At 44.5% G+C, this 25,436-nt stretch overlaps 1 protein-coding gene across 7 annotated transcripts in view; it reads right to left on the reverse strand.

The window, feature by feature from the left end:
• The window catches only part of TCF20 (transcription factor 20), a 131,122-nt gene that overhangs the window by 54,690 nt on the left and 50,996 nt on the right, over positions 1–25,436 (reverse strand). Inside the window, exon 1 of one of the 7 annotated variants that reach the window (XM_030960556.1) lies at positions 22,542–22,733. The exons of 4 other annotated variants lie outside the window; for them this stretch is intronic. The gene's annotated coding sequence lies outside the window, so the exon portion shown is untranslated. Of the gene's footprint in view, positions 1–541; positions 699–11,938; positions 12,027–22,541; positions 22,734–25,436 lie in introns of those variants that run through there. 2 more of the 7 variants (XM_030960557.1, XM_030960559.1) reach the window with 2 other exon arrangements.

Below are 25,436 nucleotides of genomic sequence, written 5' to 3' on the forward strand. Positions count from 1 at the left end.
AACAGACACTGCTATTTTAATAAGAATCTATGCAAATCAGTCAGATTCTATTTTATGTCAAAGATTAAAACAACAATTTTGGACCCACATACAGGGTCAGTCTTCTCTAGCCCAGCTGAAGAGGTCTGGCCTTCTCTATGGTGTTAACACAGCCATTCATGAGCAAGTCAGATCAGGGAACTGATCCAGTCAAGAAAATTCTGTGAGGGAGAAAAGGCATTTCTGACCTGACAGATCTATTCACTGTATCATTACACAAACATCTGCACCAGCAAAACAGACACAGCAGGAACTGTTTTAAGTGGCGTGGCCACTGAAGGGCACTTGAAATCAGGAGCTCGTATTTAAAAGGCTCTTGGTCTTTACACAATGGTTGAACTACCCTTCCTAACCAAAATGAAAATAATAATGAACCATCAGCTCTTTTTTCTTTTTCTCCAAGCTGCAGATCAGCTGATTGCACATCCTAATCCACCTGATTAGTCCTCCAAAAATTTGGACAATTCATCACTTCATTACATACCTCTTACTGCAAATTGACCTGTGTCCATACCCCCTATGTCTTCAAGCAGCCACACATGGTATCTGCTCTGGTAGTACAGCAAAATCTGAGCATCCACTTCAAGAACCACTTCTGATCTGCTCCTCCTCAGACATGCAAGACAGGAAGCTCAGCAGAGGCATCATAACTCTCACTAAACCTTCACCTTCCAGTTACAAAACAATGAAAAGGAGATGTCAATTATTAATTGCAAGAGGAAAACAGTAAAGTGCAAGCAGTGTTGTCAAGTTCTATCTGCCCAAACTCCCACTTTCTGTGAAGAACTTTATCCAATATCTAAAACACTCAGAACTATACAGTGGAGGAAATAAAAGCCCGCCATCCTAACACATTATTTTTAATCAACGTCTATCATTTTTCATACTAATCTCTAGCCCCAGCCTTGATGACAAGTTGCTAAGATGAATACTTGTAAGGGTCATATTAAATAGTACCTGTAATATGTCTGTCTTTTCTATTCAACATAGTCTATACAATTAAATCTTTTTTTTTTTTTACAACGCCTGGTGCAATGAATTGGTGCCTGTAACTAAGACTCCTGGGAACTCCTCAAGGCAAATGAAGTAAATTGACATAAAATCTGTATCAGTTATGTGCAAGTATTATTACAATAGAGGCTATGCACTGTACATAAGAATTATATCCATTGATTAGGATAAAACCATTGCTGAACATAATACCACCTATTTACATTATAGGCAGTAACATTAAAATCGGGTAGAAATAGAACCTTGATCTACCCAAACAAACAAATTAAAGAATTACTGTTCAATTGCAGAAGAAAAGCTGTACTCAAATTTACACCTTCCAATCATCTTATAGATAGTTTTGTTCCCTTAAGGTAAGACAAAAAATTTCGCTTTAACACTTTCAATTTTCACTAGTCAAGGTCATCATTCTTCCTATTAATTCAGCCCTTCATATCTCTAAATCAATGCAGATTTAAGAGCAATTTGAATGTGGAAGGTCTGCAAATACTACTGCTATGGCACACTTTAAATGAAAATACAGTCAAGGCCATATCAAGTTTACTGATAAAAAAACTAGAAAGAAACCTTATTTTTGTCAAACATAAGAACTGTTTGAACTCATCTCAAAAAAAAAAAATTCAAAGCATTTGTAAGATTTTCACACTAGAAGAACAAGAACTTTTTCTTTGCCTAACATTCCTCCTTGTCTCCTACAACCTATGTCCTCTAAATTCTTTGCTCATTTCTCCACACTTCAGATTCCACAGCATCTGCCTCATGTTGAAGCCACAAACTGAAGCAGACACATTCTTACAATAAATTTTGTCTTCTGAGACTAACAGGGAGCGACTAAGACGACGGCCACACTTACATGGAGACAGGAGAAACAGTTCAGATTAATATAATAAAATATAAAATAACTCTATACATTTAAATAATTCAACAAAGAGACTACTTCAGAGGTAGGACTATTTTAAGGAGGTCCTCCCCCTTCCCATCTACCCATCCCCACCCCTGCAGGCGTTCTTTGAAATTTTCAGATTGGACCAGTTTCTTGAACCACCTCAATTATGCATCCCCACTGTAGCTCCGCTGGTATAACCAACAGACAGATGAGAAGAGAGAGAGAAGGCAGCACAAAGCAGTGTTCTAGCAAACAGCTCACAACTCCTGAGGTTTATACTTAGCCTTGGCCTAAAGCACTTAAATTGGTTCGTTCTCACCAGCTCTCCACTGAGTCAAAACCTTTCAGAAGCAATCTTTCTATGTCAACTTTATGCATACAAAGTGATTAAACTTCTAACACACCTCAGAAGTCTGAAAAATCTAGGTTTTAAACTCAAGCCACTGTAACCAACAAAATCCACACTTCCAAGTTTTGTCGCCACAGCCAAAGGCAGGGAATGTCAACAGCAGTCAGACCACACCACAAGCACAAAATTAATGAGCATAAGCAGTTCATAGAAATTAACAACCTACAATTAGAGATCTTCTCACAACCGGGTTTTAAAGCCTTCTCCTTCCTCAGAGGATTTCTGTATCACCACAGTCATAGTGTCAGGAGTGTTTGAAGCTGGAAAGCCAATGGACAAAGCTTCCACTGCATGTATTCCATGTAATATCCTAGAGGATATACCCTTAAGGAAGTCAGCAGTTGAAAACAAAGAGGAGAGATGAATCCAAAACCAGAGCAGAAAAAAAGCCTTTGTAAATACTGATTAGTGGAGGATAACAAAGATACTGCACTCAGAACATAATTTTTGGAAATGCTAGAGCTAACATTTGAAAGTAGGACAGAGGGAGTTTAGATGGCCCTCTACTCTGAACCAGTCCCATCATTCTCTTAAGTTCTCACACTCCTGCAGTCATTCATCCTGCACACCAGGAAGGAGGGAAAAAACAAAACCAGAAGACTCCCCTGTTTCTGCCCCCACCTCTCTCCTCATATGAGGAGGCTAAATAAAGAGGTACAAGTAACATAAACTATACATGAAGTATAACATATAACCATTTCATGATGCTAATGCAGTCCTAGTGTTCTATTACCAAAAAAAAGGAGGACTAGATCTCTTTTTACCCCTGCTCTAAAACATCCCAACTTTCTATGAAAGAATTAAGTTTGCTACCTTGTTTCAGCTAGAAAGATGGCAACTAAATTACTTTCACCTTGAGAAGTGTTCCTAATTTAATTCTTCAAGTCCTGTTAACCAACTGACCAAAAGGACCTTACTCCTTAGCTTAATCCAAAAAGGCAATGCACATAGAGCCAAAATTCCATGAGTAAACACAGACCAACAAAGACTTTATAAACACTACAGTTCTGTGGATAAGCAAAGATGTTTATTTCCTAAATCCTCCTCCCCTCCACTTCCAGGAACTCCCTAATGCTGTTCCTCATTGAGCTAGGTTTATTTCCTAAATCCTCCTCCCCTCCACTTCCAGGAACTCCCTAATGCTGTTCCTCATTGAGCTAAGAGATGTGCTTTCGCTGGTGAGTTTGACCCAGGTTTACTGAAGTTTTCTTTTTCTGCCTGCTTTGACAGGCTTTTGACTATGCTGCAGAGTATACGTATAATTAACCTCTTCTCCTCCCCTTGCTATTTTCAGCAGTTCTATTATATATACACCCCCCCTTTGGTTTTCCATAAACTCCACCTTTCAAACATAAAACAAGTTGTATTCCTGCAAGGCAAAAAGACAAGGAAACAAACAAAACGAACACATGACAAGTCAAATTTCTATATCCCAACATCACTGAAATAAAAATGTACTCAACCAAGCAATTTGCAAGCAAGAACACAGTTTTGTCTCTGATAACCAGAATACAAAGGACACCTAACACAGAAAAGGTGAAAGACACCAAATGTAGAAAAGTACACAGAGCAAAAGGAAAAAAGGCCAGAATGCAAGAATCCCTGCTCTCCAGAGTAAATATGATACTAGTTGAAGTCAGAACTGTAAAGGTGCAGAATACCACACTGCAATGGACTCCCAGCTCATCGCCAAAACTAGTGCCCTACCATAGCTGGCAAACAAACAATTATGCAGCAGAGTTCTCTTTATGCACTCTCAGAGCAACATGGGATGAGATGTTTCTCCATTAAAATGCAGTGATTTAGATGGAAGGCAGATAACAACACAGTTCAGTTTTTTCATGCAAAATAAAAAGTGTCACTTAGGAGCAATTCTCAGTTATGCTCCTGCTACTTCCACTCTCCAACACTACAGGAAAGAATCTGCCACTCACTCAGCAATGCCCAAAGACAATCTGCTACCTCCTTCTGTAACAATTTTGCCCAACCCATTTAATTTACTGCCTGCTAAGTATCCATTATTATTACACTCATCAAGACCTATCTAAAAGACCAATTTTATGTAGCAACACACACAAAGTATGTTCAGGATCAGGAATACCAGAAAATCACATGTACACATTTCATGCTAAAATGTTGACTAAGGGAGGGAAGAGAAACCTCCCCCACCTCCACACATGAAGGGAAATAGAGAAAACTTACAGTGGGCAAACCAACTTACACAGTATGACAGAACACTGTTGAATTCATTCTTTTTCCCCTGAATGCAAGATGAGAAACAAAAGGGAATGACATGGTTTATAGCATCATGGAATCCACTGGCTTGTAAAAGATCTTTAAGGTTATCAAATCCAATCCCTCTTATAGAACTGACAAAGCCACCACAAAACCAGGTCCTTAAACAGAACACCTACACATCTTTTTAAATACCTCCAGGGATGGTGACTCCACCACTTTGCTGGAGAACCTGTTCAAATGTTTGACTTCTCCAGGTAAAATATATTTCTTAATATTGAATCTAAAGCTCCCCTGGCACAACTTGGGGCCATCTCCTACTGTCCTATTGCTTGTTACTTGGGAGAAGAGACTGAACTATACCTGGCTACAGCCTCCTTTCAGGTCATGTAGAGAGTGATAAGGTCCTCTCTTCTCTGAGTCTCCTTTTCTCTAGGTTAAACAACCCCAGCTCCCCCAGCTCCCCCTCCTAAGATATGTGCTCCAGACCCTTCACCAGCTCCACTGCCATTCTCTGGATGCTTTCCAGCCCTTCAACATCCTTCTTGTAGCGAGGGGCTCAAAGCTGCACACAGCATTCGAGGTGCCTCACAAGTGTACAGGGGCTGGCCACACTATATGTGATAGGAGCCATATTGCCACTGGCCTTTCTGGCCACCTGGGCACACACACTGGCTCGTGCTCAGCTGCTGTCAATCCACTGGGCCACTTTCCAGCCACTCCAGCCTCAGTCTGCAGCACTGCATGGGTGCTGTTGTGACTCAAGTGCAGGACCTGGCACTTGGCCTTGTTGAACCTCATACCACTGGCCTTGGTCCACCAACCCAGTCCGACCAGATCCCTCTGCAGAGCCTTCCTGTGCTCCAGGAACAACACTCCTTCACAGCTTGGGGTCATCTGCAAACTGACTGAGGGTGCACTCAATTCCCTCACCCAGATCATCAATGAAGACATTAAACAGGATTGCCTCCAGCACAGAGCCCTGGGGAACACAACTCGTGACGGGCTGCCAGCTGGATACAACTCCATTCCTCACCACTCTGAGATTGGCCCTTCAGCCAGGTTTTCACCCAGCAAACAGGGCACCCCTGCAGGCCACAAGCAGTTTGTCCAGAAGAATGCCAGGAGGGAACACTGTCAAAAGCTTCACTAAGGTCCAGCTAGGCAACATCCACAGCCTTTCCCTCATTCACTGAACAGGTCACCTTGTTGCAGAAGGAGATCAGGTTGGTCAACTAGAACTTGACTTTCCTAAACACGTACTCACTGGACCTGGCTGAACCATAGATGCCACATGGTGTCACTTAAGGTCTGTTCCACAACATTCCTTGGCACAAAGGTCAGGCTGACAGACCTGTAGTCCTCCAGATCCTCCTTCCAGCCCTTACTGTAGATGGCCACTAGGTTTGCCAACTTCTAATCACCTGGGACCTCCCCAGGTAGCTGGGAATGCTGATGGAAAGCAGCTCAGGGAGAACTTCTGCCAAGTCCATCAGTACCCATAAGTGGTGTAGTAGGGTCACTGACCATTTTCCCTGGAATTACAGGAGCTTCTTTCTTCTCCTCATCCTTGTCTTCCAGCTCTGGGGACTGGATGCCCAGGGAACAACTGGTCTTACATTACATACTGAGGCAAAAAAGGCATTAAGCACCTCAATCTTTTCCTCATTCTCTGTCACTTTGTTTCCCTGCACATCCAATAAAGCCCTCCTTCTGTTGCTAATGTATGTCATAGAAACATTTTTATTGTCTTTCATGGCAGCAGCCAGACTAAGTTCTAGTTTGGTTTTGGACTTCTAACTTTCTTTCCGAGTAACCTCACAATATCCCTGTAATCATCCTGAGTTTAATGCCCCTTGGTTCAAAGGTCATCTCCTTTTTATTTTCCCTAAGTTCCAGCCAAAGTTCTCTGTTCAGACAGACCAGTCTTCTCTGCTGGCTTATCTTTCAGCACATGGTGACATCCTGCTCCTGCACTTTTAAGATTTCCTTCTTGAAGAATGTTCAACCTTCCTCTGCCCTTCAGGAATTTCTTCCAAGGGGCTCTGTCAACTAGGCTCCTGAACAGGCCAGACTCCCTGCTCTCTGGAAGTCTAGTGTGGAAGTTCTGCTGACTCCTCTACTTACTTCCCCAAGAACTGAAAACTATCCTTGCATGATCACTCTGCCCAGGATGCTCTCTGACTATCACATCACCCAACAGTCCTTCTCTGTTCACAAACCACAGGTACAGCAGGTTTTCCACCTCATCATTTGTGTCAGGGGACACACACTCCAGGAACCTCACACAGTGTTTCTGCCCTCATGCTTTGTATTTCCAGCAGAAAACATAATGCTAATCACACAGCATTCCCTAGATTTATCATATAACCATTTATGTTAATTTTTTTGAAATCACATATAGCATTTCCACTATTCCAGAACATCTACTCATGGAAAACACTGTTAAACAAATCAAATCCCAGGGAAATTCAAGAGTATCCATGCATATGACCAAAGGTAACAGCAAATTGCAGATATTGAATTGAAGGTTGATTAACAACATTTCATTATGGTGTACGAAGGTTTATGTCTATTCTGGCAAGTATGACAGCACATATTTTTCTTTCAGCTAATAAGTTTTAGGTATGTTTTTCCCAGTCATTAGTGATGCTGTACATGGACACAAGCCATTCAGTTAGCTTTGCTAATACCAAGCCTTTAGATCAGTCAAAAGCTATTAAAAAGACACTTTGCAGCATCTAATTTTACAAGGAAAGTGATACGAACAATATTTCCAATAAACTGTACTAGAGCTTCCAGCACAGCAGCTCCCTGTATAATTTCTAGCTAAGTACTGAGCTCTTATCAGAGCTCATCAGAGGGCTCTGTTTAGGATTTGCAATTTGCTGGCAATTAGATGACTGAGTTCATACTAGAAAAATACTACAAAATAAGTCATCATATTCCAGCACAGAATACACAATGAATTCCATACACAGATATTGGTATGAATGCAGGCATGCTGTGTGCTTGTAATGAAGAGGTAGGGGGAAAGAAAATAATTTTCCTAGCTTTGTTCTATTTGTTGCGTCACAATTCAGGCAAGAAACAATGGCCTTCCCAAATGGAGAACAGGTCAGATCTCAAGGGACTCAAACCAGGGCTCCCTGACAAAGAACCTGGTAACATTTTTCCCCCCTCTTTCAATACCATCACAGGTTACAAAGACTGTGCTAAAAGAGCAATACCAAAAGCACTGGAAGCAGCACAAGCATATTCACTGTCACCAGGCTGAGCTGACAAGGGGATGCTTGCACTTTTGGCTACCACTGCTTAGCTCCATTCTTGAGGAGTCACTGGTAAGAGGCAAGAAGAAACAGGAGTCTTACTGCAAGATCACTGCTCTGTTTTAACCAAAACTGGAAGTTTGTTTGTGCTGTTCATGAAGGCAGCAAGAAGTTCAAGAGTTGGTAAAATGCAATTCTACTTTTTTTTTTCTTCGAAGGCAAACATGCAGCAAAGAACAGAACACACCCAGAGTATACCTTAACCTCCAACAGGGCCAAACAGAATCCACTGTTGACTACATGTCAGTCTTGATTTTTGAGCCTTTGGGTCTTGCTTTTTGTCCTTTCCTGTTCTTAAGACGAAAGGAAACCCATGTACATCCATAATGAAGAATGTCACATGCTTTGCCAAGTGACCCCAAACAAATCAATATCTATCTTAGTGGGAAGCACCAGTGGAAAGGCTCAGCTGAAGCAATCAAGGAGCGGCGCAGCCAGACACCAGTGCGATACAGAGGCACCAGCATGCTGTACATGGCTGAAGACATCTTCAATTTTCCCAGTTCAGTCAAGACTGAAGTCTAGTCAAGAACCATGAGGAATGGGACCCAGACAATAAGGATAACTGAACCACCTTTTTTTTTCATTTTTATAAGTAAGAAAAGTTTGATAGGAACAGAATTGGACATCAGGATCCTGCTACAGAAATAGCCTCTCCTGCATGATTTTAGAGAAGTATACACCTCTGCTTACACTATGGTTGTGTTCTCTATCAGTAACACTAAATGCTTTTCTACAATAAAGAAAATTCTACTTAGCATATCAACACTTTGAGAAGTGGGTTTAAACACTTAAGACTGCCTTTATTTTTGATTTTAGAAGTCCAAAAGCTAAACCAGAAATTGAAATGTTATTTTCAAAAATATTTCACCAAAAGCAGTCAATAAAAAACATCTTTTGCTATCAAACTGCAGTTTTAATTTCCTGAATGGGAAGAGTTGGTTGGTCTCAGTCCAGTCTCCACCAACAAATCAGTTAGCTGGCTTTTCAGAAACTGCTGTCCATAATCTTCCCCATTTCAGAGGCCTGCCATAGGATTAAGTAACACAAATTCTCACACAGTCAGTTAAGGCACACTCTGAAGTCTGAGAAGCCAGCACTGCCAAAAGCATTACTAAATCTTTGTAACTTATAAGAACTCAGATTCCCAAAACATGAGTGTAAAACCTTTCATTAGTATAAAACATAACTGAATAAGGTATGAAAAAAATAAACACATGCTTTAATTAAAAAGCTATCCCACCCAAATGGAGATCTTGCACGCCCTGTGTCAAAAGGCAAGATATACATAAGCCAGCTATAAACTCTTAAATATCCTTATCTCAAATTATAGAGAAGCCAAGGAAGCAGCATGAAATTATTCAAGTTTATTACATATTATGCCTTCACTCCAGATAGCAGCATGCCGAGCTGTCCAATAGCAACAGGACACGCGCACTGCAACTCTTAGGAAGGGACCCTTCCAAGAGCAGCATTGTTGCCATCTTGCTGTGCCCAATGGATGGGCTAGTTAAATATGACCTATAGAGGGAGAAAAGGGGTGCGCAATTATTTTCTTTTTAACATTGTCCTAAGAGCCCAAAAAGGTTGTCTTTGCGCACATTTCCACAACAGAAAGTGGGAGAGGGGAAAAAAACCTCAAAATCCTACACATTTCACTCTCTGTCATACAAATTTCATACATGTATCAATCACAGAACCATTAAGAATGTTTTTACTCACACTTTGAGTACCCTTTAAAATGTAGCAACAGCCTGTTTCTTCAGCTGAAGATTAAGGAAGCTTCTGACAATAAAACGAGGTCTCCTTTACAACTAATACACAAACAAGTTCTCTTTCATTTAAATAACCTTCACTTCCTATTTATGCATTATAGAAACAGATTTACTCCTTTAATAAAAGTTCACTTCAGGCTGTTTTTACATGGCATTAGTAACAAAGAAAAGAAATTACAATAAAACTAAAAATTCCCGATCTCCTATCAAAGTCACAAACTTAACCTGCCCCAGGCTGCAAAGGTATAGGAAAGTAGAGGTTTCAGCAAAAAGCCATGTTTCATCAATCCCCAAACCTCTAAAAACTGATTTAAAGGTCAAAACCCAAATTGTGTCGAAACACACACAATTCCACTAGAAAGGATGCTAACAGACTTGAAGCCAGGTAACCTGAAAAGTATCAAACCAGCAAAAAAGTCCAAGAACTTCCCCCTAGACATTTCAACCTAACAATACAAAGCCCAAAAGCTATCCCGAAACTACAAGACTTAAAAGAGTACAATAGGAAAATAGTATTTTCAATATAAAAAGTGTTGTCACATTTTCACTGAAATGGCATAATAACTTGCTTGTTAATTTAACCAGAATACACAATATGCATTTCATGTACCAGCAATTTACAGAAATGAGGAATGACTATCCTCCTCTCCTTGTAGCATTAACAAAGTTTAGGAGACAGATGACTGAGCAAATAAATCTTTTTCCTTTTCTTAACAGTAATTCTCTCTGCAGTATACTAATGCAGCTGCCTTTTTAAATGCCAGTGGAACCTAATATTAAGATTAAATAATACAACTTCAAACAACTCAAAGTGAAATAACATGGAACCCTATTTAAAGATGTGGATTTAAAGAAAAAAACCCAAACAAAGAAACAAACAAACAAAAAAACTCAACCAGAAACATTGCATCCAAATTAAAACTCAAATAACAATAATAAAAATTGTTTATCACATACACTTAACCAAATGCACTTGGTTAGGCTATGTAACACCCATTTAGCCTCAAAAAACAGGCTTATCTGACAAAAGAAGTCTAGAAAATAAATCAGCACTTCTTGAATTGAGTTCAGCCAACGTGCTACAAACCCAACCCAGAAGCTGCTGCACGTCCATCATCCAGTCACTTCATTGTTCTATAAAATCTGAGCAGAGGTGATCCAACTGCTCCATGCACATCTACTGGTCAGGAAGCATGCTAAAAATCATACTCTCCAAAGAATTACCCATACATGCAGCAACAGATGGCAACAAGCGACACAGACATGAATAGCTTTCAAAACGCTAACCTAAACACAGAAAGCTCTGAAACTCAATCCCCTCACAGGTGTACCTCTTCTTTTGTTTTCAAAGGAAGACTTAAAAACCACGGAATGGTACAGAAAACAATGCTGCATTTTAATCAAACTGCCTGCTCTTTTAATGAAGGAAAAGACAGTATGCACAAGAAATAAAGGATTCTGGTAGACCAAATCTACCCAGAGACAGTCACTTGTTGATTCACACACAAACGTGCTCTTATTTTCAGGTTAATAACAGAGCCCCGGTACCATTAGGCAGCTCTGATACATAGGTTAGAACACTTATGTTACATAACTTTCTCTTACTCCTTCCCTCAAGGCAGGAAAAATGACTTCCAACTGCAGCCCTAAACACAACTTCCAGCAAGGTAAGCACCATTAAAAGACAAACTGATCCTCACAGCAGCCCAAACACATTATATCCTGATTATCTCTGCAGATAAGCAACGGCTACGCTGAACCTCCAAAAAGCAGAGAGGCACTACAAACCTCAAGCATTCCCAACACAGCCTCTCCACCTACTACAATCAGCACTGTGCATCCATCTTCTCCAACAGTTTTAATCGTTTATCTCTCCAACGAAAACACCAAATTCCACAAAAACTTCACAATTCTTGCAAAAAAAATTCTTCCAGGACAGGAAAACAGGTGGGCACTGCACCAGGTAGCACGAGGGCGTCTTCGAACACACGTAAACAAACATTTTTTTCTTTTAAAGGGGGAAAAAAAAAAAAGATAAAAAAGGGGGGCGGGGAAAGGAGAAGGTTAAACTTCCCAGGAGCCCTTTCACAAGCCCCCTCGTACCCAGCGCTCGCCCTCCGACTCACGGATGAGCCCCTCACATCCCCTCCCACACGCCCAGGCGACCTCGGCTTCCCCCGCCAGGAGCTCGCACTCCCTCCCCAGGCCTCCCCCACACACCGACACAGCCCGGGCGAGCACGGCCTCCCCTCACCTGAGACCCCCCCCGCCGCCGTGCCCGGCGCCCTCCGCCGCAGCGGGCGGGGCGGGCGGGGCGGGGGCGGCTCAGCAGCCGGGGCGCCGGGGCCGGGGGCGGGCGGGGGCGCGGGGGCGTCCGGTTCCATCCTCCTCCCCTCACTTACACCTCACACACACACAGGAAATAACATGGGGTCACCTGACCCCCGGCAGCCAATGGCGGCGGGCGGCGGTGGAGCCAGCGCGCGCGCCAGCGGGAACGGCGGCGCGAGGCGGCGGGTCCCGGCCGGCCGAGGGAGGGATGGGATGGAGGGGAGGGGAGCGCGTGCGCGCGCGCCCCCGCGTGCAGGGACGTGCCTTCGCGCGCGCGCGCGGAGGTGGGGTGGGGGGGGCGCGTGAGGGAGCCACCGCCCCTCCCACCACCACACGCCCGCTTAAAGGAGCCGCGCGCCGCCCCCCCCCACCACGTCCCGCGCGCTTGGAGCACGTGGGTGAGGCGCGCCCGGTGCGCGTGCTGCCGCACCCCGCCCCTGCGCAGGGCACTGGGGCTGCCGGCCGGGGCTCCACGCCGCCCCCCGGCCCTCGGGGCAGGCACCGGGGCAGCTCGCGTTTCCCTCTCCTCGTAAACCAATACCGCCCCTCTCCACCCCCCCGCCACCCTCACCCTCCCCCAAGTCATTTTAAGAACCGGCTTTGCTCCGTTTGCCCACTTGTCTCCGCCCGGCCTCCCCGCCAGGGGCGGCGCGTAGAGGGACGGCCGAGCCCTGAGGCGGCCCGGAGCCCTGGAGCACACCCCGAGGCGGCCGTCGGACCGTACGGCGGGGCTGGGCAGGCCCCGCATCGGAGGTGTCTCAGCGGAGGCGCGGGGATCTGAGGACACAACATGGAGGCGGCGGTGCCAGGGCTCTCCTGCCCCCGCAGCCCACCTGGCCGCGACCGCCAGCCCAGAGCCTCCCGGGCCATCAGAAGTGGCACTGCCAGCCCTTCGAGTCCCCACTGGCTTTGCATTTGGGAGTCCGGGATGTCCAGTTGCACTTCTGTGCTGGAGAGATAATTAAGCTTTTCTCAGATCATTCACGAGTTTTTGGGTTTGAGAGTGAGAGGGCAAGGAGGCTGGTGGATCGGGCAGCAGTAGAGCAAGGATGCAGTGCCTGTCAAATCATCACCCCCTTCATTTAAGCCCGTATGCCAGCAAAGGAAGCTCTATATGACATTACAGTTTCCTCCATCTGCCACTCAGAACATTTCACGTGAAAACGCAGTAGGGCTGGCAGTCTGCAAAGCTCTTAAGTGCTGGGTAGAGAAAGCTCAAGCAGCATTTAAAACTTGCTTTGCCAGGAACTTTACTGAGCAGATATGACACTTTCAATAACTGCCCTGTTTCCCCAGCTTTGTTTCCCAGATCCTCAGCAAGCCGTATTCTGAGAGTAGGCCTCTGCTCAGAGCTCATCCAAAAGGCAATGAACTGCTGAGAAGGACTGTGTTGTAAGCACAGCCAGTCGACAACTTCGCTGATGGCTCCTCCACAGGTGACTTGCTTTTTATGAAAAATAAATACAAACCACCACATCTCATACCATGCATTATCTGTCAAAAATAATTTGGAGGCTGGCTGAAATTCCATCTAGATAAGCCTAAAATGATGCCAGTAGTCTGGGGAAAACAACCAGAGCAGACAACAATTACATGTGCTTCTACCATTTGTCTTTCAAGTTAACAATTTGTGGGTGTTAGAGACTCCTCAGCTGCTGGTCAGGCAATCGTGCACCTGGAGCATATAGGAAAGACTTGCCTGCTCCTCTGTTCACTCATCTTGGAACTCAAGAGGCACTGGCTCCTTTCTGAGGCAAGTCTGCTGCTATGATCTACGCCTTGTCTCCTTCAGATGAGAATATTGCGATGCGCTTGGCATCATGTCCCTGAAATTGCAGCTGGAGCACGCAGGCGCTGCCTCGTTGCGAGCTCTCGCAGTACTGTATGCCCTGGTCTCCTGGCTGCCCGTTCACAGCGGGTGTTTCAGGCACGCTGCTTCGCTCACACGACGTGGAGGTCATCACTTCCTTCGCCTGGACAAGAGGCTCCGACAGCACATTCACCGTGACAAACCCGAGGTTGCTCTTGTCAGAAACAGCCTTAATCTTGTTGACTGCCACGGCATGCTAAGAGCTTGGTTAGAGCAGCATTCCCCCTGGGGATCCAGGACTGTGATAAAAGCTGTAATGGGGTGGGGGAACTCGATAAGATTTTTATAATTTGGTTTTCCATTATCTGTTTTCTGATTTTGAAGTGAAGCATCAATTGAGGTCAATCCTTTATGTAGATTTGTAAGGCAGGAGTGCTTGGAGCACTCTAACTAAAGCTAAACTTAAACTTACCTTAAAGTAAAACCCTTTGGTATCTAAAAAAACATGACAGCATGCCTTATCTAGATAAGCTTGTTATAACAAGGTATTTTTTACCTAATGTCTAAAATGAAGTTGCAGCATAAATAGCAGAAGTTTTGTAAAATGCTCAAAAATGCATATAAAAATACAAGGACAGCAACCATTCCCAAGTCAAATATTTCTCAAAGGACCAAAAATAAGTGAGTTCACAGAGTTAAATATCTGGATCTCTAGTCTGCTGCAGAGCAGCATTTCCCACCTCTGTTATGACTACTTTGTAGGTGTTACAAGAGAAATACAACAGGAGTTGCTTTTTAAAATATTTAAAAGCTTGAAAACTATATGGCTGATTTTGAAGGATGAACTGAAGTTTCAAAAGAGCTCATGCTATAAATGCAGGTAATTGTCACACCATCGTCAGCTGTTGCACTACAGTAGGCATCACTGGTAATACACAGGGTCAATTTAAGTGCAGAATGTAAGCAAAATTATCAAAACTATATTAGTTAAATATCACGCAAGGAGAGACGCCATATCCTTTGCAGCTTTCCAAGTGATATATCAGGCTTCAGTGTACAACCCCACTGAGCTTAATGGATAATTTAATTCTCTCAGAAACTAATTTTTGGCTGTCTGCAGACTCCAGATGAAAAACCACTGTCATTAGTACACCTTGTTCACATTGCCAAGTTCTCCTTTGCCACTGAACATTCCATTTTCTTTCCAAAAGGAAGAAACTCGACCTTCTGACTTGGCCATTCAGGGACATCTACCTACTTGACCACTGTCAGTTACAAAAAAAAATTGTTATATACAAAACATTCCTAGGACTAATGACGAAAGTAACCCCATCATGCTAGTAGGGCTACAATCCCCCACACACGATCAGGGTGAAAATCTAACATCCATGCAAGCCTTTCTACTTCAGGGAAAAGTCCTCAGTTGCATCTATACGCTCTCACCCTTCAATTCTGGAAAGAAGAAAAAACCCCAGGGATTTAAGGCCAAAAATGGTTACATAAACCAAACCAAACCAAAACAAAAACCCACCCAGAAACAATTTAAATTTTTTTTTAAAAACCCCACAACACATAAAGGATCAATTTTACAATCAACACAATGAACTAAGCAGGTTTGAATGTAAATTTCCAGCAAATACATTCCACCATCCAAGAGTAAGTTCTACAAATTCAGCAGATGTGCTACACCACAGTTATAAGAAAGATTGAAGTCTCTGCTTTTAGTGTAAGAAAATCAGCTCATCATAAAATGTACAGAGCCACCATGGTCCTACCACAACAGAAACTTTCCAAATCCTACCTACAACCTCCCTGAAATCCTCCCTGCCATCTCCTAATCAAAATGCTTTTGAGGATAGAGACACAAATAAGGCAGGGAAATGGCCTCAAGACTTGGCACCCTCCTCTATGATGAATGGGCAATTTTGAGCAAAATGAAGTCCCCTGAGTAGCCCTCTGGGTTAGTGCCACTGCTCCCACCAGTGCTGCTGTCATTACACACATGCAAGCAATGCTGCATCTTACTGCACATGAACGCTGCAATGGCTAAAGCAAATGTTTTTTCCCCTGTTATGCCTTAATGTAAGGCTTACCTTGCACTTCCCTTTCCCCCCCTCACAGATCCCAGCGAAAAATTGTCCTTCTGACCCCAAGGGGACTGACAAATGGAGATGGAGAGTCTCCTTCTGTCTTTGAGGTCACCACTTCTGATCTAGCTGTAATTCAGTAATTACTCAGTTCGTGTGGCTCTCCAGAAGCATACATTAGCAGCTTGGAGGGGGAACAGAAGGATGACACCATTCCTGACCTCAACCACCTCTCATCTTCACACACTCCCTGAGCTCACTCTGCCTGGAAGGGGGGAGGACAGTAAGTGATGCAGGGTGGGGGACTGAGAACAAATTTGCAGAAAACATAGCCTCGAAAGGCTCCAAGCACCCCAGTGTTTGTTAGAGCAAACATGATTTCTGAATGCAGCTGGTGGGGTCCTCTGAGAGATATCTTCTTTACAAAAGGTTTCACTGTTGATGCAGCACTAGGAAGGTGAAGCCTCCATGGAGTCAGGCACACAGATTTCTCACAGACATGGCCCCCATCCCCTCGAAGTATTACCCTTATCCTAATCTATTCCCCTGTTACACAATTTCATGTCATGCACAGGCTTACCACTGCACTTTCACAGCTTTCATCTAGAGGCTCTTAGATGCTATGGGAATGGGCATTAGTGACTACCTTGAAGATAGATAATACAAAACATGACAGCAAGACTGGGCACCTACAGGTCATGCAACTGGGGACTGAAACTTATATTCACGGTGGGACAGCTACATCTTTAAGCAAGTGTAAAGCAAGGGCAGCTCACCTGTTTCTCTTTCTCCAAGAAAGACATCAGCATGGCTACATTCATTAACATTTCCTACCTCTCCTCCTACCCAGCCCCAGGATTTCCCATACCTTCCTCCTATTTTTTTTACACTTAACTTCAGATATAAAGTGTTACATCTGAACCTACACAAGGGAGAAGCAGTATCAGACATCTCCCAAGGAATTGCAGCAAGGACAGAGAGGGCTCTCCTCTCATTAATTCACTGATATTTAACTTTTCCCCTTAAGACTATCATAGGATCTGTGCTTGCTAGAAAATATTTTTGACAAGCACAGATTTTTCAGCCTACTGATGGTCATGTCTTGGGTGCATAACTTGGAAGGTGCTCTCCTCCAGACATTGGGAATGTCTCCATAAGCAATAGTGTTAAGTCCTACAGCCCCTTCCTGCAACAGAACAACCGGATTAAAAGACTTTGGAGCATCTCAAAGGAAGGAAAATGATAAAGCAGCTGAAGGTAGGTAGTGTGAATCATAGCAGGAGAAAAATTAAAACACTGCAACACTTCTGCCTTTTCATCTTCCCATTACAAAGAGCTGATTCATGAAAATAAGATCTTTGTACCTTAAGACCTCCTCTGCTTCTTCTGCTTCTTCCTTTTGCTTCCTGCCAAAAAGCTGCTTCTGGCAGAATAGAATTAGTTGCTGTGAAAGTGATTGTGATGCTGCAGACAAAAGAATTTGAGTCCAGCAGAAAAAGCGAGAAACAACATAAGCTGAACTTTTAAGGAAAAGCCAATCAAATTTCCATGCAGATGCCCAGAGTAATAAAGGTGGAAATTAAAACAGAAAGCCATACAAATGTGATTCTCCAGCAAGACTGTCTCCAGCAAGGCAGAAAAGTCCATCAATAAATCTTCATTATCTGAATAGCTAAGCATATCTAAATAAAAGTAGAAATTCAAATATTAGAACTTGTCTTTTCAAATTATCTTACAGAAAACCAACTCTGCCTTGCCTGAACATGTTTTACAGAAAAGTTTTTTTTCCTCTCTTACTTCTGCTAGCCCTTTACAGAGATTTCATTTGCTGGGGTGGCTTTTTCTGCCTACAGGGAAGTGGGAATTTCTGGGCTTAACAAGCACAAATTCCCATGATATATAGTTCCAAATTTTACAGGCAAGTAAGGTTTTGATTCTTACTTTGTTCCCTGTTGGCTTCCTCCCTGATGTATGCAATAGCTGTTGAATCTCAGATGTTCCAACAGGAGAGAAAAAAAAGGTCCCTGAAGGAACAGCTTTAGTTCTTCCAGTCACCTTGCTGCTACCACGCTCCAGAATTGCAGGCACATGAAACAGCACCTAAGAAGAGCTTGCAGCAGCAAGAGGCCAACGCAGAAAGCATCAGACTGGACCAAAACCAAGAGAGTCTTCTATATCCATCTGGTAAGAAGTCTGTACTTATATTGGGAAGTAGAAATCTAAGGGTCCACTAAAGATAGACATTGCAAGAAATCTGATTAACTTCTTGTCATAGAAATCAACTTCTGTGCCTTTTTTTTTGTTAGGTATAGTGATGTTCTCTGGTCCTGATTTGTCTGAGAGATTGGTTTATTGAAAATATATTTTAAATTTCCACCACAGTTTACTTACATATCTCCTCTTGCTAACAAAACGTGAGGGGAAAAAACCTACTTCAAACACAACCGCTTTAATTACTTTGTATCTCGAGACTCATTTAAGTTTATTCAATGCTCAAACACTCTAATTCTACATTTCAGAAGTTATTAATGTCTCATTTTAGTGGCCTGCATTACTTTAAAGTTGCACTCAAAACCAAATCAGGATAGGGCACATGAGAACATATAGAACTTACAACTTTGAATGCAACATATTCCACTGTTTATGAATGCTACTGACTCATTTGGGGATGGGGAAAAGTAGCATATTTTTATTCACATTACCGAGCCAAGTGATGAAACACTTTAAAAGCTATTAGGTAACAAACACAAAGACACAACTGTCCTCATTTAAGAAAATGAGTCTTTAATTTTTCAAGGCTGGACAAATCTGTCTTTAGAGAGTCCAAGCCATGTAAAAATCTTAAGTAAAATCTATGTAAAATCTCAAGTAACCTGGTTTTGTTTCAAAATTTGAGGAATTCATCCAGTTGCCTACTTAAGTTCAGGTTCAAACTAACAAAACCTCTGCTTACATATCATGGCTTTCATCATTCCTCTTGAAATTATCTTCTGCAGATGGGAATCCTGCTGGCACTCACATTTGTCCTGAGAGATGATTAGGACTGAAGGTCTCTCATTTAACTTCTGTAAATGTGCTGTGAGTAATTAGACCTAAACAAAATACTGTCAGTTCCATTAGGGCTGTGAAAATAAGGTCACCACTTCTTAGAACAGCCAAAGCAAGAACAGACACCTCAGCAAGCACAGTTCATGTCCACCTACCAACTCAGTAAGTCTCCACTAGTTTTAGCAAGTTTAGGAAATAGCCCAAACTTCCTAATAAGAAACAAGCTATCCCAGCACTGACACTTTCAATGAAAAGCAGCAGCAGCAGCATTAGGGTGGGGGGGGTGGGCTGCAGTACTCAAAGTCATCCCCTGACAGCCCTGGCTGAACCCAGGTTTAATGCTGAGACACTGGTTACACTGGTGGAGAGAAATCATTTCACCAGGGTGAAATTTCACATACCCTGGGGTACCCGCCCCCAGCTCAAGGATCCCCTCATCAGGGTCAAGCCATTCCACAGCAGGGAACATAATGTGAGAGAAGAAATGACTACTCTTCTCCAAAAGTAACAACTCTTGCAGTGTGATTCATTCCACAGGCTAAAGATCAAGGTGTCGGCTTACTCCTAATATTGATGAAAAAGGGCAGTCAGCCTATTTATAATCAGCGAGCATTATCTCTTCTTGGGAAACAGCAAGTCAGCAGCTAGCCTCAGGTGATAAGTAGGGGGTTTCCTTAACAGCCCTTTTCATTGGGACACAAGTTTAAAGAAAAGAACACGTAGAAAAGAAAGACGAAAAGCAGTTGTGGTTACAAGAAAGGGAATATTTTAACAGAAACGGGGTGGGGGAACTAATTAACACTTTCAGCTCGTGCCCCTTCACCACTGCCTGGAAATTCTTTTCTGATACACACATTGCCTGCCTAGGGCTTTTTGAGAGACCCTTGCACATCCTCACTGATTACTTCCCCTACTCAGGGAGACAGACTGTCCTTTACCCTAAAAGCTTTTATCCTCTTGATGAGGTCTCTTACCCAGCTGGATCCTGCTTCCTTCTCCCACTGCAATCTCTGAGCCTGAGAGAAGACACCTGGGGACCTTCCACTTTGCTTAGGAAAGAGATTTAATCCTTTCATGTCCTAGCATGGGGCTGAAGTGATGCACATCTACCCCTGACCTGAACACCTACAGTCACAGTCCTGGGTGACGGATGTCCCCAGCTGAAGAGAAATCAAAGGAAAGGGTTTCTCCACTGTTTGCTGCTCTTTTAAAAGCAGGTGTAGATAAAGAACTGAGGAAAGGCCCATAGGGGATAATCTTGCCATACCCAGACAAAGTAATGAAGCTTAAAATCTCTTCTGTACCTAATCTTAGCCAAATCACATCCCCAATGTCCTCTGCCCTCAGTTTTGCAGGGTGTATTTCAGTTGTGGCCCCCCACCTCCCAGACTCACGCAGTGTCCAGTCCCACTTGGTCAGCCCCACTTCTGCTCTCCCTAGGGACAGAGGTCCAAAAGAGAATGCCTCAATGGTTCTTTTGACTTAATTCTCCAAGTGGCCTGTGGAAGGATTCTAGGTTTCATTTCCCAGGCAAGCTAGGTAGTGACTCAGACAAGCCAACACACAGTACTCTGCACAGACAATGATTTTTGTCATCAAAGTGCTTTGCAAACTTATAGATCCTTACTTCCCCTCTGAGAGAAAAAAAGAAGGAAAAAAAATCCCTAAACATCACCATTGGGATGGAACAGTGATGCAAAAATGCCTAAAAGTTCTTTCATGTTGGAGCAGAGGCAGAGGAGAGGAGTCCTGTGGTGCAGCAGCACTTGGGGTTTGAGGTTGTTTGTGGCTTTTACACCAAAGACCTGGATTCGAATCCTGTTTCACATCACTCCAGTAGGACAGAGGCTCTTAAGCTGTGGCCAACAGGTCCCTTCCCCAAGGGCAGTGGAGCTGGGGCTCTGAGAAGCAGGTGGCAGCACATGGGTGTCTTCCAAGAATCCACTTGCCTGTTCAGACTGCAAAAGTGCTGCACAATTAATTATACATCTGTGCTACAAAAGATCAGCTCTATAACTGCAGGGGGTGCTATTCATCAGCCTTGAAACATATTGGCAGAGGACAGCCAGGGTCCAGTAGTTGAAATAAAAGAAATAAATAACTACAAAAGCAGGAGGTGCTCTGGGTCTTTAGGAGTGAAGTGCAGCAGCAGGACCCCAGTGACCCGGGAGCAGAGAGAAGCCTGGCCCTGCAGACAGTCGGGACGCGGTGCTTTTCACAGGAGCTTCAGGAATCAGAGCAGCAGAGAAGCCACCGGTCATCGGGGTGATCGGGGTGAGGTGCGTAGGCAGAGCGGTGGCAGCAAGGAGCCTGCCTGACACCTGCCCTTTTCATTTCTCAGCCCTCCCCTTTCATGGAGGCAACAAAACATCACATTCCCAGTAGTGAGAATCCAGTCCGAAGTGGCTTCACCAAAGGGCAAATTCAGAAGGACCCCCTTTCACTCATCCCTTTCTTTTGAAGCCCTCCTTTCCTGGAGCAGGCATTTAGCAAGTACAAATACACCACAACATTAGGCATCCTTCCACTGTCACTCTCCACTATCCTTCCTCCTCCAGACACGCACACTAACACAAAATGACGGCTTCCTCAACAGACTGAATGAGCAAAGCCCTCGCGCTGATCCTTAATTGTCTGTGCTTTACTCTCTTGCTCCAGTCATATTATATCACAAAACTCAAAGCAGCCCACCCACTGCCCCCGTCTTTGTCCAAAATCTCAAGTGAACAGTAAATTTGACACAGGGAAAAAAAAATTACCAAAGAAGGGAGGGGTGAGCTAACCCCCCACTTTTCTCCCCCCCCCCCATTTTCCTCCTCCCCTTTTTTTAATTTTTAGTTTTTAAAAATATTTTTTACGTTGCTGTTTGCTGGTGCATCCACATTGCTATTGTGCAGCTGTCAATTAAAAAAACAAAAACAATCACCAAACCCCCAAAAAAAAATCAAGAAATTAAGGAAGAAATCATATCTCACAGCCCTTGAGAATGTGACCCTGAGGCCTTGCCCTTCTCCCTCCTGATGCACCCACATATCACGGGGGAATGGCAGGCCCCCTCCCCATCCACCCCCGTGCTACTCTGAGCCTGCAGAGCAAGGAAAAGAAACCACCACATCCAAAACCAAAACAAAATAAATTAAAGAAAAAATCACCAACGAGAGATACATGGGGAAGAAAACGGGGAGGGGGGGACGACACCTCCCCCCCCACCCCGGGCATATGCATAAACCCCATAACCCATTTATGTCGGTCTCGCAGGAGCCAGACTGCAGCGAGCAGCCAACAGCTGGGGCCTTTGAAAAGGGACAAGGCGAGCGGCTGGCCGTGCCCAGCCACGCCGGGCTCCGGCTGCCCCCGGCGCCCCCAGCCCTCCCCGCCGCCCCCAGCCCCCCACCCCGCCGCGGGCAGCCCGGGCGGGCACGGCGGCGTCGCGGGGGCGGGTGACACGCACAGGGCGCCGCAGACACACGGCCGCCACCGCCGCCGCCGCGCGTGGTCGGCGAGAGCTGGCCTCTGCAGGGCAATTTTCCACTCTCAACTTTCAGGGAGAGGGAGAGAGAGATAAAGCCCATTTACTGTACCTTTCTGGCATCTTTCTCAGCTTTCCCTGCTGCTTCTCCCCACCCCCTTCCGATTTATCTCAGCTACTGGTTTTATAAACCGAGAGGGTGGAGGGGGGGGAGGGAAGAGGAGAGGAGGGGGCTTTTTTTCTCTTCTCTCAGCCTCGTCTGCACCTTCTGCTTGAGCCCGCCGGTGAAGTCACAAGACCGAGTCTCTGACATCACACAGAGCCCACAAACGCCGGATTGTGACTTCACTGCAGGGTAGAACAGGGAGGAATAGGAGAGGGGAGGGGAAAAGGCTCTTATTCAAACACATATCTGCAGTAGTAACAAAGGGAACTCAGGAAATGGCTGGCCAAGAAAATGGCTTTTTTTTTGCTTTTTTTTTTTTATAAATCATACTCCCTTTTTTGTTGTGGGTTTGGATGTTTTTTTGTGGTTTTTCTTCACAAATAAACTTTGTGACCACAGTGGAAATACCTTTCAAAAGTGGCCTGGGCAGGACAGACAGCAAGTGCCAGTCCAGGCGCCATCCTCCAGCGCAGCACAAGCACCAGCAGCCCTTCTGGGACAGAACCACCTGCCGTGGCCCCTCTGGACCTGCCGGGACTGGAGCAGGATGAGGTGCTGGGGGGAAGATCGAGGGGTGGCAGTGGCCACAGGAGAGGCTTAGGGGGGCAGGGCAGAGGGGAATTGCAGGGTAAGGATGGAAACAGGCAGATGGGTTGTGCCTGAGGCACAAAGGGAAGGCAGCGCTGAGAGCCACCACGCAGAGCGAACACAACTCCGTGCCAGAGGTCTGGGAGCCGAGGGCCAGGCAGAGGTGAGGCTCTTCAGTGGGCACTTGGCGTTTTTTCCCCCCACCCGAGGATCTGAAATCACTACTAAACTACAATTTGAGTAAAAGCGGTCAGCATAAAGGTAACACAGTTGTATGTAAGGCCTAAGCAAGGCAATAGGGAAAAGAGGTGAGTTTTTGATTCCCCAGTGTATTTTTAGGTTTTAGGTGCCCTGGGGAGGGGAAGACAGACTGGGGTAGATGAAAGAAAGGCCAGGAGACTTTGATGTACTCCCAATACAATGCAATGCTTGGATGTTGCTCTGGGAGCAAAACCTGATGATATAAGACTTCTGTAGTCATTTCTGAAATGAAGCCTAGAAGAAAAAAAAAGGCTTATTAAGTAGCTATTGGCTTAATGTGACCTGGAAAGTTGTAAGATTTGGGGCTTTTTTTTTTTTGTTTATTCAGCTGGTGTAATTTTTTTAACATCAATTTCTGAAAATTTAACACCACCTCAAACATATCAGTAAATAAACCCCAAAAAATAAAACTCTGTTATTTGTGTTTAAAATGGATTTTTTTTTCACCTTTTGAAGCAAGGCAGCTCAAACACACTGTGCTAATCATGCCTGAAGGCCAGGAATTCAGAGGAATAAGTCAAGGGCACAGCCACAGCCAAGTGAAATTAAAAATAAATCTTAAAAAATTAAACTGTGCTAATTGCAGACGTTATATTTATGAAGTTATTGGAACTGCAGAGCCAAAAGGAAGACAGCTTGTGATCCTCATAGTGTGTCCACTCCTCTCTCCAACCTCCATCCTTGCCCTCATCAAGACCTACAAAGCAATTCCCACCGCCGTGTCGACCTGGAAGGGAGGAGAAAACAGCACTACCATCGCAGCCTGCCCTTTCTGCAACCTGCCAGTGAGGCAGGAGGGAAATCTGGATGTGGAGCGAGTGAGAAGCGAGGAGGAAGCAATCCAGATCCCTGCCATGAACCAGCTGGCAAGTACATTCCCAATTGGCTGCTGCCAGGCAGTGGGAGCACCCCATGAGTGCCTGTGGTGCCCCAGAGGGCTGGCACCACCACTGGAAACCCAAGACACTTGTCGGAAACTTTTATACCCCAGCATAAAATCCAGGCATCCAGAAGATGGTCTTCCAGGTTGGAGCTGCTCCATGGCCAAAGCCTCTGTTTCCACATCAACTCTGAATCCCAGTGCCTTAGGGCATCATCCCAGCCCTGGCAGAGCCACAGTGTTAGGGAAGATTTCCCCTGTTGTTTTACAGTGTCTCCATGCCAGTACAGCAATAAACCAGGCTGCAATGGATGGAATAAACTCTCCTGCCTCTGCTCGTGAGAGGGAGGGAAAAGGTATGAATTGCAAGCAGGGGGGTCCCTATCCAATCTCATATCTTTCAGCTCGACTTGCTCCTTGTTTGGCCACAACTTTACTACCATTTTTATATCGACTCCTTTAATTTTTTTATCTATTTTTTCCACCCTGCTGACTGCATGAGAGGAAACCTCCATGTTTATCCCACTCCTCCTCTCTCAGGGAATCTCTCTCAACCTGCCCGTGGCAGGGAGGCAACATGGCTGCCAACATGTCAGGATGCAAGGTGAGGAGATGAACAGGGGAGAAAGGGAGGCACAGGCATTTGCTGGGAAGAGGAAAAAAGAAGGGGGAAAGAGCAAGGAATCTAACACATACACACTGACTAGCACGGGCTTGCTCCAGCTTGGCCCATGATGCAATTACCTGACTTGGAGGCTGGCCAAGCCTCCCAGGTTAAGTCCCTCTGCACTTGTGCAAAATGCTGTCAGAGCTGCCGGGACTGTGAATACTCAAGGCTCCAGCAGCATGCCTCATCCAAAAAGGAAAAAGGGAAAAAAAAAAGAACACAGCCAGGGCAGGGACTGAATGGGCTTATTTTCACACAACTGCAATTGTTTTGTTGATGCGGAAAGGTAATTAAAAAAAGTTCTGATTTCAAACGTGCCACAGAATTCCCAGAGCCCGGAGGCTGCTGCTTAGAGGCAGATTAATCACACTGAATTCTCCATCTAGATATTGCATGCACTCCAAACTCCCACCGCTAATAGCTCTAATATTCTCCTCAGCGTGTG

Source organism: Camarhynchus parvulus, chromosome 1A (genome assembly GCF_901933205.1).
Source record: "Camarhynchus parvulus chromosome 1A, STF_HiC, whole genome shotgun sequence".
NCBI classification, from domain to species: Eukaryota; Metazoa; Chordata; class Aves; order Passeriformes; family Thraupidae; genus Camarhynchus; species Camarhynchus parvulus.